The following is a 12,877-nucleotide window of genomic DNA, read 5'->3' on the forward strand; positions in this document are numbered from 1 at the left end:
GTGACAGTTAATGTGGAGAACTACAACTATTCAAAATAGAGCAAAAGAGTGCTAAAGTTTATTTTGTTAAGTCATTGACTGATAGACGTTAAGTAATTGGCCGTTATTGGTTTGGCAGTACATGGTTTATTTTGATGTAAGATAGTTTTATTCTCTACTTATAGCCGAGTTTTAGACGACTTTTTTATTAGCATTATTCGCATTATTCATATATATTATGCAGAGTGTAAGTATTGCAGTGAGACGATATTGCTTTTAAAAGATTTGTATTATTATACATAGCATTGTTAGCAGACCAATAGGACAATTTACATGGCTTAATATTGCAGAGCGTAATTTATCAGGAAAGAGATCCAAAGCGTTAGTTGCAGTAGCTTCATAAAACTGAGATATCGTTGCATTACTCTAAATTTAAAAGTTGTTCCGGTAGCACTGAAAAGACGATATTAGATAAGTGATCTACACATTTCGTTTACTATTTCACTATACCGGCTAAATGTTAATATGTTAATATGTGCTGCGTGTAAGGTAGAAATTAGATGGTTTAGTGTGAGCTGGTTTACCAGGATTTAGAGATAGTAATCTGTTTATACTAGTAATAAATATAGCAAAATAACTATAACGGGTTTAAGTGGAAATACACGAAATAACAGCAACAACGTGTGTAGGTTTTTATCAATCAAGTTAATTACGTGTCAGCAGCTAAATATTCTGCAATAGCAGAGATTAACTATTGCAGTCGAAATGAGATCGGAAGCGTTAGTTGCAGTAGCTCCAAAATGACTGAGAAATCATTTCATTACTCTAAATTTAAAAGTTATCCCGGTAGCACTGAGTGGACTGATATTAGATGAGTGATCGTTCTAGTACAAATTCAGTTTCCTATAGCAGAGAGATACCAGTTACTGTGAGACGAGTAATTAAACTGTTCACGGTAGCATTGCATTACTCTTAACATGTGCAGCGTGTAAAGAAGCAATAAGATGGTTTTGTATTATCCTAAAATTAGCAGTATACGTAATAAAGGTGAGTAGGTAACCTGGATTTAGACATAGCAAACTCTATAATCTAATTTAGCAAAATTAGAAAGAATAATATTGAGACAGTATATACAGGTAGAGTTTAAGTGGAAATACACAAAATATCGTGCTTACCTTTACATTGTTCAATAGAGCGTTGCAAAGTAATATAAAGGCAAAATGTCGGAATAGCAATTAGATGAGATGATTGCTGTAATCATGAAATATCAGCAACGACTAGGTTTCTATCGGATGAGAAAGTATAATAACTGGCAAAGTATGACATGGCAAAGAGACAAATTGCATTAGAGATGTGAGATGGACATGAAATGTCAATCCCCATTGGTTACTTACATGTAAACGCGGCTACATAGAAGACGGCTTACACTGACTGTTTTCCGTGGAAACTGGTCATCGGCATAATGTATCAGTAACCATGAACATTAATAGTGATAGACAGCTTACATTAGGATGTATGCATGATGTGAATGTAAAATGAATGTAAAATAGTTGCATTATGTGTTATTAATGTAATCAAACTGTATTGCTTTGCTTTGCTACTGCAACCACTTCTCAATCAAGTAAACCGTCCCACTCCTTTTCTCACATTTTGCCGCTGTTAAAAAATGTGTTGCAAGTGGTATGTGTTACAAATGGTTATCAGTGTGACAGTTAATGTGGAGAAGAAGTAATACACAAAATAGAGTCAGAAAGAGAATCCTATTGCATAGAGGTAGCGAGAGATGGTTGCATTAATCTTAATGTGCAGTGTGTAAAAGGTTTTAAAAAAGATGGTTTTGTGTGACTTTTGCTTTAACGTAAAATTAGCTGTAGACTTTATAACTTGTTACAATGATTTAGAGATAGTAATCTCTATAAAATAATAATAATAAGTATAGCAAAACAAATTAGGAAAATTTTGAGGCAGTATGTATAGGTCGAGATATAGTGAATACACAAAAGGGATCAAGGGATAGTAGCAAAGTCAAGGGATAAATGCAAAGGTACTCTATTTAACAGTAAGTTGACGTAGCTTGCAAATTTCAACGTGTAAATCGTTCCATTAATTTTGCTGCGCACGAAGACGGCTTACACTGACTGTTTTCCGTTTCCACTGGAAAGAGAATCCTATTGCATAGAGGTAGCGAGAGATGGTTGCATTAATCTTAATGTGCAGTGTGTAAAAGGTTTTAAAAAGATGGTTTTGTGTGAATTTTGCTTTAACGTAAAATTAGCTGTAGACATTATAACTATGGTTAGGTTTACAAAGATTTAGAGTTAGTAATCTCTATAATATAATAATAATAAGTATAGCAAAACAAATTAGGAAAATATTGAGGCAGCATATATAGGTCGAGATAAAGTGAATACACAAAAGGGATCAAGGGATAGTTGCAAAGTCAAGGGATAAATGCAAAGGTACTCTATTTAATAGTAAATTGACGTAGCTTGCAAATTCTAACGTGTAAATCGTTCCATTAATTTTGTTACGCACGAAGACGGCTTACACTGTCTGTTTTCCGTTTCCACTGGAAAGAGAATCCCATTGCATAGAGGTAGCGAGAGATGGTTGCATATGGCAGAAAGACGGCTTACAACTGCTTTTCTCACATTTTGCTGCGGTAAAAAGAAATGTTTTGTCACTGTGTTTTAACTGTGACAGATAAGGTGGAGAAAAAGAAGTAATACAGTACATGACAGCTGATACTTTCATTCTTTACATATAGGCTTTTCAGAGAGTTGTATAATATAGGACATTTAAATGGCTTAATATTGTAGGGAGGAAGTATCGCAGTTCAAAGGTAAGAGATTGAAAGCTTAGCTTGAAAATGGCCGAGAAATAGTTGCGTTAGTCTAAATTTAAAGGATATGCCGGTACCAATGAGAAAGCTTATATTAGACTAGTTGATCTTTGCATTACACAATCCTATTATTATTATTATTATTATTATTATTATTAAGATCATAGTGCAGAGAGATACTCAGTTAATGTCAGAGATACTCGGTCAATGTCAGAAAAGCAATAAAACTGTTTACATCGTTAGAGAGCGATAGTTACATTACTCTTAGTATGTGCAGCATGTCTGGTAGCAAATGGATGGTTTTGTGAACATTTTGCATTAAGGTACAATTAGCGGTAGAACTCATGGAAGTGAATAGATTTAAGCGGATTTTGAGATAGTACTCTCCATTTCTAATAAGAAATAAAGAAAAATAAGTCAGGATGGTGTGTCAGGACTGTCACATACTCACAGTTCCGGTACAAATATGCAAAATAGAGCAAAAGAGTACATGGTTTATTTTGATGTATGATAGTTTTATTGCATGCTTGATGTGGATGATTAAAATCGTGTAGTGATCTATATTTAGCATAAGAATGAAAAGGCATAACCTGGCAATGAGACAAACTCCATTAGAGATGTGAGCTAGATGAAATGATGAGATGTCTCTGTATAGCCCAGATTGTCTTCTGTTCTCACTTAGCCTACCCTCTAAATTCACTAGCCTCTCTATATACACCAGTATGTTTACACTAGCCGGTCTTCTGCATACAATAGCCTGTCTTCGATATACACTAGCCTATGTTCTGAATACACTAGCCCGTCTTCTGTCTTCTGTATGCCCTAGCCTGTCTTCTGTATACATTAGTCTCTCTGTATAAACTAGCATCTCTGTATACCCCAAACTGTCTTCTGTAAAAACTTGTCTCTCTTTATAGCCTGTCTAGCCTTTCTTCTGTACACACTAGATTCTCTGTATACACTAACCAGGCTTCTATATACAATAGCTTCACTCTATGCACTAGCCTCTCTGTATAATCTAGCCTCTCTATATACCCTAGATAGTGTTCTGCATCTCCGTAGTGGTAGCCTCTCCGTAGAAGCCAGCCTTTATTCTGTATTCACTAGCCTTTCTTCTGTATGCTGTAGTCTTCTATATATACTAGCTTCTCTGTACACCCTTGCATCTCTGTAATACACTAAACCCTCTGTATACCACAGCCTGTCTTCTGTATACACTAGACTGTAAACACTAGCTAGAATACACCAGCCTGTCTTCTGTACCCACTAGAATCTCTGTATACACTACCCAGTCTTCTGTATACACTGTCAGCTTGGATGTATACCCAAGCCTGTCTCCTGTATACACTAGTCTCTCTAGATGCACGGTCCTATCTGTATACACTCGACTCTCTCTATACACTAACCTATCTATATACACTAACATCTTTGTATATACTAGCCTCTCTTTAAATTAGCCTCTCTGTGTACCCCAGCCTCATTGTTTACTCTAGCATCTCTGTATACTCAAGCCTATCTGCTTACACGAGTCTGTATTCTGTATTCACTAGCCTGTATTCACTAGCCTTATATATACTAGCTTCTCGCTTCTCTGTACACCCTTGCATCTCTGTACACTAGACTCTCTGAATACACTAAACCCTCAGTATACCACAGCCTGTCTTCTTTATACATTAGACTGTAAAAACTAGCTAGAATACACCAGCCTGTCTTCTTTACCCAATAGACTCTCTGTATGCACTACTCAGTCTTCTGTATACACGGTCAGCTTTGATGTATACCCAAGCCTGTCTTCTGTATACACTAGTTTCTCTATATGCACTGTCCTTTCTGTATACTCTCGACCCTCTCTATACATTAACCTCTCTATATACACTAACATCTTTGTATATACTAGCCTCTCTTTAAATTAGCCTCTCTGTGTACCCCAGCCTCACTGTTTACTCTAGCATCTCTGTATACTCAAGCCTATCTACATACACAAGTCTTCTGTATTGTGTATTAACTAGCCTTTCTTCTGTATGCTGTAGTCTTCTATATATACCAGCTTCTCTGTACACTCTTGCATCTCTGTAAACACTGTGTAAACTAGCCAGTCTTATGTATACACTCACCGACTGTATACACTAGACTCTCTGAATACACTAAACTCTCTGTATACCACAGCCTGTCTTCTGTATACACTAGACTGTAAAAACTAGCTAGAATACACCAGCCTGTCTTCTGTACCCACTAGACTCTCTGTATACACTACCCAGTCTTCTGTATAGAATGTCAGCTTTCATGTATACCCTTTCTGTATACACTAGCTTCTCTATATGCACTGTCCTTTCTGTATACACTCGACTCTCTCTATACACTAACCTCTCTATATACACTAACATCTTTGTATTTGTCTTTAAACTAGCCTCTCTGTGTACCCCAGCCTCACTGTTTACTCTAGCATCTCAGTATACTCAAGCCTATCTACATACACGAAACCTGTATTCTGTATTCAGTAGCCTTTCTTCTGTATGCTGTAGTCTTCTATATATACCAGCTTCTCTGTACACCCTAGCACTGTAACAGTACTAGGTTCCTGTATTACAGAAACAGAACACCAGCAATAAGGTGTATACTGTGCAGGAGGCACACAACACCGACTCTAACTTCTGCACTGCAGATGCATGTATTGCAGAAATTTAACACCAGTAATAAAGGGTAGCTTCAGGTGTGTACTGTGCAGGAGGCACATAACACCCACTGTAACAGTGCTAGGTTCCCAAGCAGTAAAGACACTGTCCCTGCCTATAGTCCTCTTTCCCTGACCACCGCAACACACTATACAAGGCCGCCGCGCTGGCGGCCTTATATAGTGTGGGGTGTGTACTAAACCCCCCTGAGCTATAATTGGCCACAGGAATCCTGCCTGTGGTGAATTGTGGCTCTCCTCACAGAGGATGTCACATCTGTTCTTATTATATAGAACCTATTATGCTCCTCGTAAACTTTTTCAGTTTGGCCGGACGCAAGTTGCCCCCGGTGCGGGAACATGGGGGGAGACATGATGCACATGTTTTGGAGATGCCCGAAGTTGATCCGCTACTGGACAGAGGTGACAGGAACCATTGATCGGGTGGTTGGAACCTCCACCAGGATGGAGGCGAAGTATTGTCTCCTGGGATTAGTTGAAGGAGTTGGAAACCCGGGAAGTAGCCAGATGGCAGTTCTGAGATGCCTATTTCAGGCAAGGAAACTGATTGCTCAACCCTGCTTAGCCTCCAATGTTGGCAATGACTTGGTTTTTTCGCTTGTTTCCCAAGATGACCATGTTGGCGTTTGTCAAGATGGTTGAGAGTGCCCGAAGAGATCGCCTATGGCCCCATCACGTTGAAAGTGCCTGATCTTGTCTGATCTCGGAGGCTAAGCATTGTCGGGCCTGATTAGTAACTGGATGGGAGACCAACTGGGAATACCAGGTGCCGTAGGATTCTTTTTATGTTGTTGGCGTTGACATGGTTTATTTTTTCCGCTTGTTTCCCAAGGTGATCATCTTGGCATTTGTCAAGAGGGCTGAGAGAGTCCAAAGAAATCTCCTACGGCCACATCCCCCTGAAAGCGCCCGATCTCATCTGATCTCAGAGGCTAAGCAGGGTCCGGCCTGGATAGTACCTAATTAAAGGTGCCGTAGGAATCTTTTTATATTGTTGGCTTTGACCTGTTTTTCTTTCGCTTGTTTCCCAAGGTGACCATTTTAGCATCAGTCAAGAGTTTTGAATATGTCCCAAAGTGTTAGCCTGAGGTCACATCACCGTGAAAGCGCCCGATCTCAGAGGCTAAGCAGGGTCTGGGTCAGATGGGAGACCAACAGGGTCTATGTTGTTGGCGTTGAACTTTTTTTTTTTCACTTGTTTCCCAAGATAACCATCTTGGTATTTGTCAAGAGGGTTGAGAGTGTCTAAATAAAACACATATGGCCACATCACCCTGAAAGCGCACAATCTCATTGATCTCGGAGGCCTAGCAGTGTACGGCCTGGTTAATACCTGTATGGGAGACCATCTGTGAATACCAGGTGCCGTAGGCTTCTTTTTATGTTGTTGGCGTTTACCCGTTTATTTTCGCTTGTTTCCCAAGGTGACCATCTTGGCGCTTAACAAGAGGGTTGAGAGTGCCCAAAGAGATCACCTACGGCCCCATCACCCTGAAAGCGCCCAATCTCATCTGATCTCAGAGGCTAAACAGTGTCGGGCCTGGTTAGTACCTGGATGGGAGACCGCCTGGAAATACCAGGTGCCATAGGCTTCTTTTTTTGTTGTTGGCTTTGACCTGGTTTTTTTCCCTTGTTTCCCAAGGTGACCATCTTGGCATTTGTCAAGAGGGTTGAGAGTGCACAAAGAAATTGCCTACGGGCACAACACCCTGAAAGCGCCCAATCTCGTTTGGTCTCAGAGGCTAAGCAGGGTTGGGCCTGGTTTGTACCTGGATGGGAGACCGCCTGGGTTTTCCAGATGCCGCAGGCTTCTTTTTATGTTGTTGGCGTTGACTTGTTTTTTTTGTTTGTTTCCCAAGGTGACCATCTTGGCGTTTGTCAAGAGGGTTGAGCGTGCATTTGATCTCAGAGGCTAAGCAGGGTTGGGACATGGTTAGTACCTGTATGGGAGACCGCCTGGGATTTCTCAATGCCATAGGCTTTAGTTTTAAGCTGTTGGCATTGACTTATTTTTTTTATTTTTATTATTCTTTTATTAAGTAGAACAACATAAATATAACAGTCAACCATACAGCATGACCCAGGGTCACAATTACATGCTAACAAAAAATAGGCAGCCAAATAACTCTGGGTTCTCAGAGGGGAGTCCTACAGTTTCATGCAGAAAATAGAGAAACCCCACCTCCGACATGTAGTACAGTATAACTAATGCAGCTCCGTTCGGACAAATGTAATCATGGAGAACAACTGGGACCACAGCGAGCCAGCTTATCATGACCTACGTGAACCAGAGTAAAATATGAGCCGGTCATGTCCAGAACCCTGGGGTTCTTCTGGGTCCTGAAGGCTAGTAAGGAGACAAGGCATAGTTAAAAGGGAGGACGGGGGAAGAAGAGAGTGCAAAGACGGAGAGAGAGGAGGTGGGGGGATGGCGGCGGGGAAAAAAAGAAAAATAAAGACAAAAAGGGAGGGGGGGAATGCCACCCAGGGCAGACATGGCCTACGTAGGTAAACGTTAGATGTTCAGTCGTTTTCTGGGACGGGGGCACTGCTCACCTCCCGAATGTAGTCTCGAGTACCAGTAAAATACCTCCAGGGCCTCCATGTAACTCTAAATGCCTCTTCAGTGTTGTGAAGGGTGGCGGTCAATTCTTCCATCCGGAGAATATGATTGACTTTGGAATACCACAGCACCTTGGATGGGGGCTGAGGCTGCCTCCACAGTGCGGGAATGCAGGCCCGGGCGGCATTCAGGAGTTGCATCGTGAGGTTTTTTTTGTATTTTCGAACAGGCTGTTCGGTCAAGTGTAGAAGGCACGCTACTGGGAACCCAAAAGTTCCTCAAGGTCGGGCATGCCCAGAAAAGGTGTCCCATGGTCCCCATATCTGAATTTCACCTCCAACAAACATCCGGGATCGATCTATCCATTTTATTCAGAAGGTATGGGACTCTATACCAGCGTGAGACTATCTTGTATCTTGATATTGGTTTGCGATGGAAGCTTTATGTACTAAGGTCAGGATCTTCCCTATCTGTTGTGGGGTAAATGTGATGCCTAAGTCCCTCTCCCATTTGTGGATAAATGGTGGGGTCGACTCCTCCTCCTGACTACTCAATAGGTTGTACAGGAGGGAGAGGGTGTGTCGCACAGGTTCCCTTTTGTGACAGATGGATTTATAGGGTGTCAGGTCTCTAGGAGTGTAGGGGGCCCTTTGTATGGCCAGAAGAAAGTGACGAAGTTGATAAGCACTAAACAAGTCAAGCAGAGGGTCAGAAAGCTCGGCGACAGTTTGCGTGGTCGGGAGCCCTCCCGTGGGCCACACCTCTCCCAGACGCTGTTTCCCCACCACTGTCAACTGTCGCAGTTTCTTGTTGGTAAATCCCAGTGGGAAGTCTGGATTACCTATAACCGGAGTCATTGGTGATGGCAGGGGAGCAATGTGTGTGCAGCGGAACAACCTCCGCACAACAGCCAACGTAGCTCCCACTACGGGGTGACCTCTGAGGTCTTTTGGTAGGGAGGACAGGAGCCACGGGGAGGTCAATAGGAGAATGGAACCATCCTCAATCTCCATCTCCACCCACTGCTTGTGTGGGCCATTACAATGCCAATCAACGACTCTCGCTAGCAGAGTCACTCTGTAGTATTGTCTGAGATCTGGGAGACCCAGACCCCCCTTGTCCTTTGGTCTGGCAAGCAATTGCAAACGGGCTCTGGGCGGTTTGCGCGCCCAAATAAAGTCCCGGAGCAGCACCTGCAGTTGCCTGAAAAAAATTGGGGGTAACCGGATCGGTAATGTCTGGAACATGTATAAGATCCGAGGGAGGGCCATCATTTTGAATGCATTACAGCGCCCGAACCAGGTCAGTGTTAAAGCATGCCAGTTTCCCAAATCAGATTTCAGTCTATCCAGGAGAGGGACAAAATTAAGCAGGTACAATTGCGCTAAATCCGCTGCGATGTCAACGCCCAGTTAACGTATAGATTTTTCAGCCCAGTAGAATGGAAAAGCGGACCGGAGCCTCTTGGCCTCACCATCCGGGACCAATATATTCAATACAGCCGACTTGGCGCAATTGTTTTTATAGTTTGATAGGCTGCCGTGTCACTGTAGAGACGCAAGTATTTCGGGAAGCAAAATGTGTGGATTGGATACGGAAAAAATTAGATCGTCAGCGTACGCTGCAATTTTGTGGTGTGCCGAGGGTTTGGATATGCCAGTAATATTCGGGTCATTCCGAACGTGACACATAAGTGGTTCCAGTGTCAGAATTAAAATTAGGGGAGACAGAGGGCACCCCTGCCTCGTCCCATTAGTGATGGGGAAAGAGTCTGAGCACCCCTCGGTCACCCGTACCGCTGCCGACGGCGTGGAGTAAAGCGACATTACCCAGCTCATCATGTTGGGGCCAAGACCTATATGTTCCAGGGTGTCCTGCATAAAGTGCCAGGCCACCCTGTCAAAGGCCTTCTCCGCGTCCGTTGACAACATAAGCAAGGGCCTTCCCTGTACATGCGCCGCATGGATTAAATTGAGGACTCGGGCCGTATTGTCTCTAACTTCCGACTTATTTATATTTTTTTGCTTGTTTCCCAAGGTGACCATCTTGGCGTTTGTCAAGAGGGTTGAAAGTGCCTGAAGAGATTGCCTGCGGGCACATCACCCTGAAAGCACCCGATCTCATTTGATGTTGGAGGCTAATAGAGTCGGGCCTTGTTAGTACCTGAATGGGAGACCGCCTGGGAATACCAGGTGTCGTAGACTTCTTTTTATGTTGTTGGCGTTGACCTGTTTTTTTTTCGCTTATTTCCCAAAGTGACCATCTTGGTGTTTGTCAAGAGGGTTGAGAGTGCCTGAAGAGATTGCCTATGGCCACATCACTCTGAAAGCACCCAATCTCGTCTGATCTTGGAGGCTAAGAAGAGTCGGGCCTGGTTAGTACCTGGATGGGAGACCACCTGGGATTACCAGTTATTGTAGGCTTCTTTTTATGTTGTTGGCGTTGATTCGTTTTCTTTTTTTTGCTTGTTTCCCAAGGTGACCATCTTGGCATTTGTCAAGAGGGTTGAGAGTGCCCAAAGAGATCGCTTACAGCAGCATCACCCTGAAAGAGCCCTATCTCTTCTCTTCTCTGAGGCTAAGAAGGGTTGGGCCTAGTTAGTACCTGGATGGGAGATGGCGTTGGAATACCAGGTGCCGTATTCTTCTTTTTATGTTGTTGACATTGACCTTGACATTCCCGCATATGTGTCCCCTCCCCCTGGATGCGCCCCTTGTCCCCCCCTCTGACTCCCACCTACTCTTTGCTGACATTGCCTTCTGCAGCTTTCGGGGACCCTGGATGACTTATTTATTGAGCCTATTGGTACGAGACACTGCTTCCCTCCAGGGTGACTCTGGACCCCCCTGGAGGGTTTACCCCTTACTGTTTGGGCGGTCCCAGCCTCCCTCTGGATGCTCTACACAGCCCCCGATGGCGATGCAGGAGAGACACTAATTGGCGGGCCCCAGGACTGCTGCTCGGGTGAAGTCTCCCGTTGGATGGAGGGATGGTGGCCCCAGCCCCTTGCCTGCCGGATTTTCCATGCACCGACCAGGGCTTCTCCTCTTTCATCTTGATGTGGTGACCATGGAGGGGAGGAGTTGAAATTTATGGGGTCCGGGTGTTTGCTGGTGGGAGTGCACTAAAGGACTTGACATTTCTGCATGTTTGTCCCCTCTCCCCTGTTTCCCCCCTCCCTTCCCCCCCTTCCCACCCTTCCCTTCCCTCCTTTCCCTCTCCCTTTCCCCCTTCCACTCCCCCTTTCCCCCCTTCCCTGCCCCTTTCCCCCCCGGGGCGTGGACGGGGGAGAGGGGGGTAAGGAGAGGACAATCTGCCAAAGGGAGAAATGCATTTGTCCGGGGACTGCATGTACTTTAGGGGTATGGGACGGGGGGTGGTGGATCCTATTCTGTGATGCCTTTTCTGTTGTGACGGGCTCCCTCGTGCATGCCTATGTTTAGGGCGAGCCGAGGAGACCCCTCAGTGCTGACAGTTATATGCTCTACCTCTGTTTTGGTTATACTATTGTTTTTTGTTTCTTTGATGTTACTGATTGTCTTTTATTTGCATACCGGTATCAGACGTGACATTTACCACTGCCGGGACTGGGGGGACTAGGATTCGGGGGCTCCCTCTCCGACCTGTCTACCCAATAACCCAAGTAGGACAGCGCTTTAAACCCAGTGTACATCTGGTAAGCGCTATAGCATAATTGTGCTGTTTTAGTATACCCTTGCTGTACTGTTGAGTGCGGACAACCCTTAATTTCCCTCTCCCCCTGGGGTTGAGGTGCCCGGCCTCTTTTTCCCTTTACCTTTCCTTCCATTTGCCCTTCCTTTCTCCCCCTTAGTTCCCGCCATGCATTACCTACCCAAAACCTACCTTGGTTCAACTTTCTTTGCTTTTCTCTGATGTCCCCCTCCCCCTCCCCGAGGAGCGATGGCAGACTCAGTCAAGGTCACCTCTCTAAACGTTAAGGGACTGAACTCCCCTGAAAAACGGTGGATCCTCCTGTGAAAACTGAACACATCCTGTACTGATGTGGCCTTTATACAAGAAACACATTTTAAAAATACTAGCCTCCCCTTTCTATGGTCGAGATCCTTCCCTAAGGTCTACCACTCTACTAACCCCTCCTCTCCATTCTGATCTCTAGCAGGCTCCCCTGGGTTCTCCAGGATTCTCTGGTGGACCCTGGGGGCCAATATCTTTTTCTTAGGGGCCACATTGGAGAGCGCCTTTTTACATTTGCCACTGTGTACGCTCCCAATGATCACCAAGACACGTTCCTCAGAACTACCCTGCACAGATTATGTGACTTTCGGGAGGGCCAATTGATATTAGGTGGGGACTTTAATGTCCCCTTTCGCCATCGGTTGACACTTCTGCCTCTTGCTCCTCGCTCCCTACCCCTCACCTAGGTCTCTATTCTGGCACCTTAATGAGAGCCTCCTCCAGATACCGGAAGTTTTAGCAGATGTGACCAGGGAATTGGACCTTTATTTCCAAGAAAACTAAAGCAGGACTGTGACCCGGGGATAATTTGGGAGGTTCACAAGTCAGTACTCCGCAGGGTACTTATCAGGCACGGGGCGCGCATCAAACGAACACGGAAGGAACAGCTTGCTAATCTGTTTCGTGAACTTGCCTCTGTGGAAGCGAAACATAAACATACCCCCTTACGGACCTTAGAGATTGAATTGGGGACACTCCATACCCATATTGCTGTCCTACTCCATTATAAAGCGAAAGCGGCACTCCAGTTTTGTCGTAAACTGACGTAGGAATCAGAGGACAAATGCAGAAAAATCTTAGCCAG

General features: G+C 44.2%; 3 pseudogenes; all 3 read left to right on the forward strand.

The window, feature by feature from the left end:
• Positions 1-6,172: 6,172 nt before the first annotated feature.
• On the forward strand, positions 6,173-6,291 carry LOC143957483 (5S ribosomal RNA; annotated as a pseudogene).
• Positions 6,292-6,986: 695 nt separating this feature from the next.
• LOC143957399 (5S ribosomal RNA) lies at positions 6,987-7,105 on the forward strand (annotated as a pseudogene).
• Positions 7,106-10,380: 3,275 nt separating this feature from the next.
• Positions 10,381-10,499, forward strand: LOC143957278 (5S ribosomal RNA; annotated as a pseudogene).
• The last annotated feature ends 2,378 nt before the right edge of the window (positions 10,500-12,877 follow it).

This window comes from Lithobates pipiens, unplaced genomic scaffold (genome assembly GCF_037356315.1).
Source record: "Lithobates pipiens isolate NorthernLeopardFrog02 unplaced genomic scaffold, aLitPip1_a1.2 Scaffold_52, whole genome shotgun sequence".
NCBI lineage: Eukaryota > Metazoa > Chordata > Amphibia > Anura > Ranidae > Lithobates > Lithobates pipiens.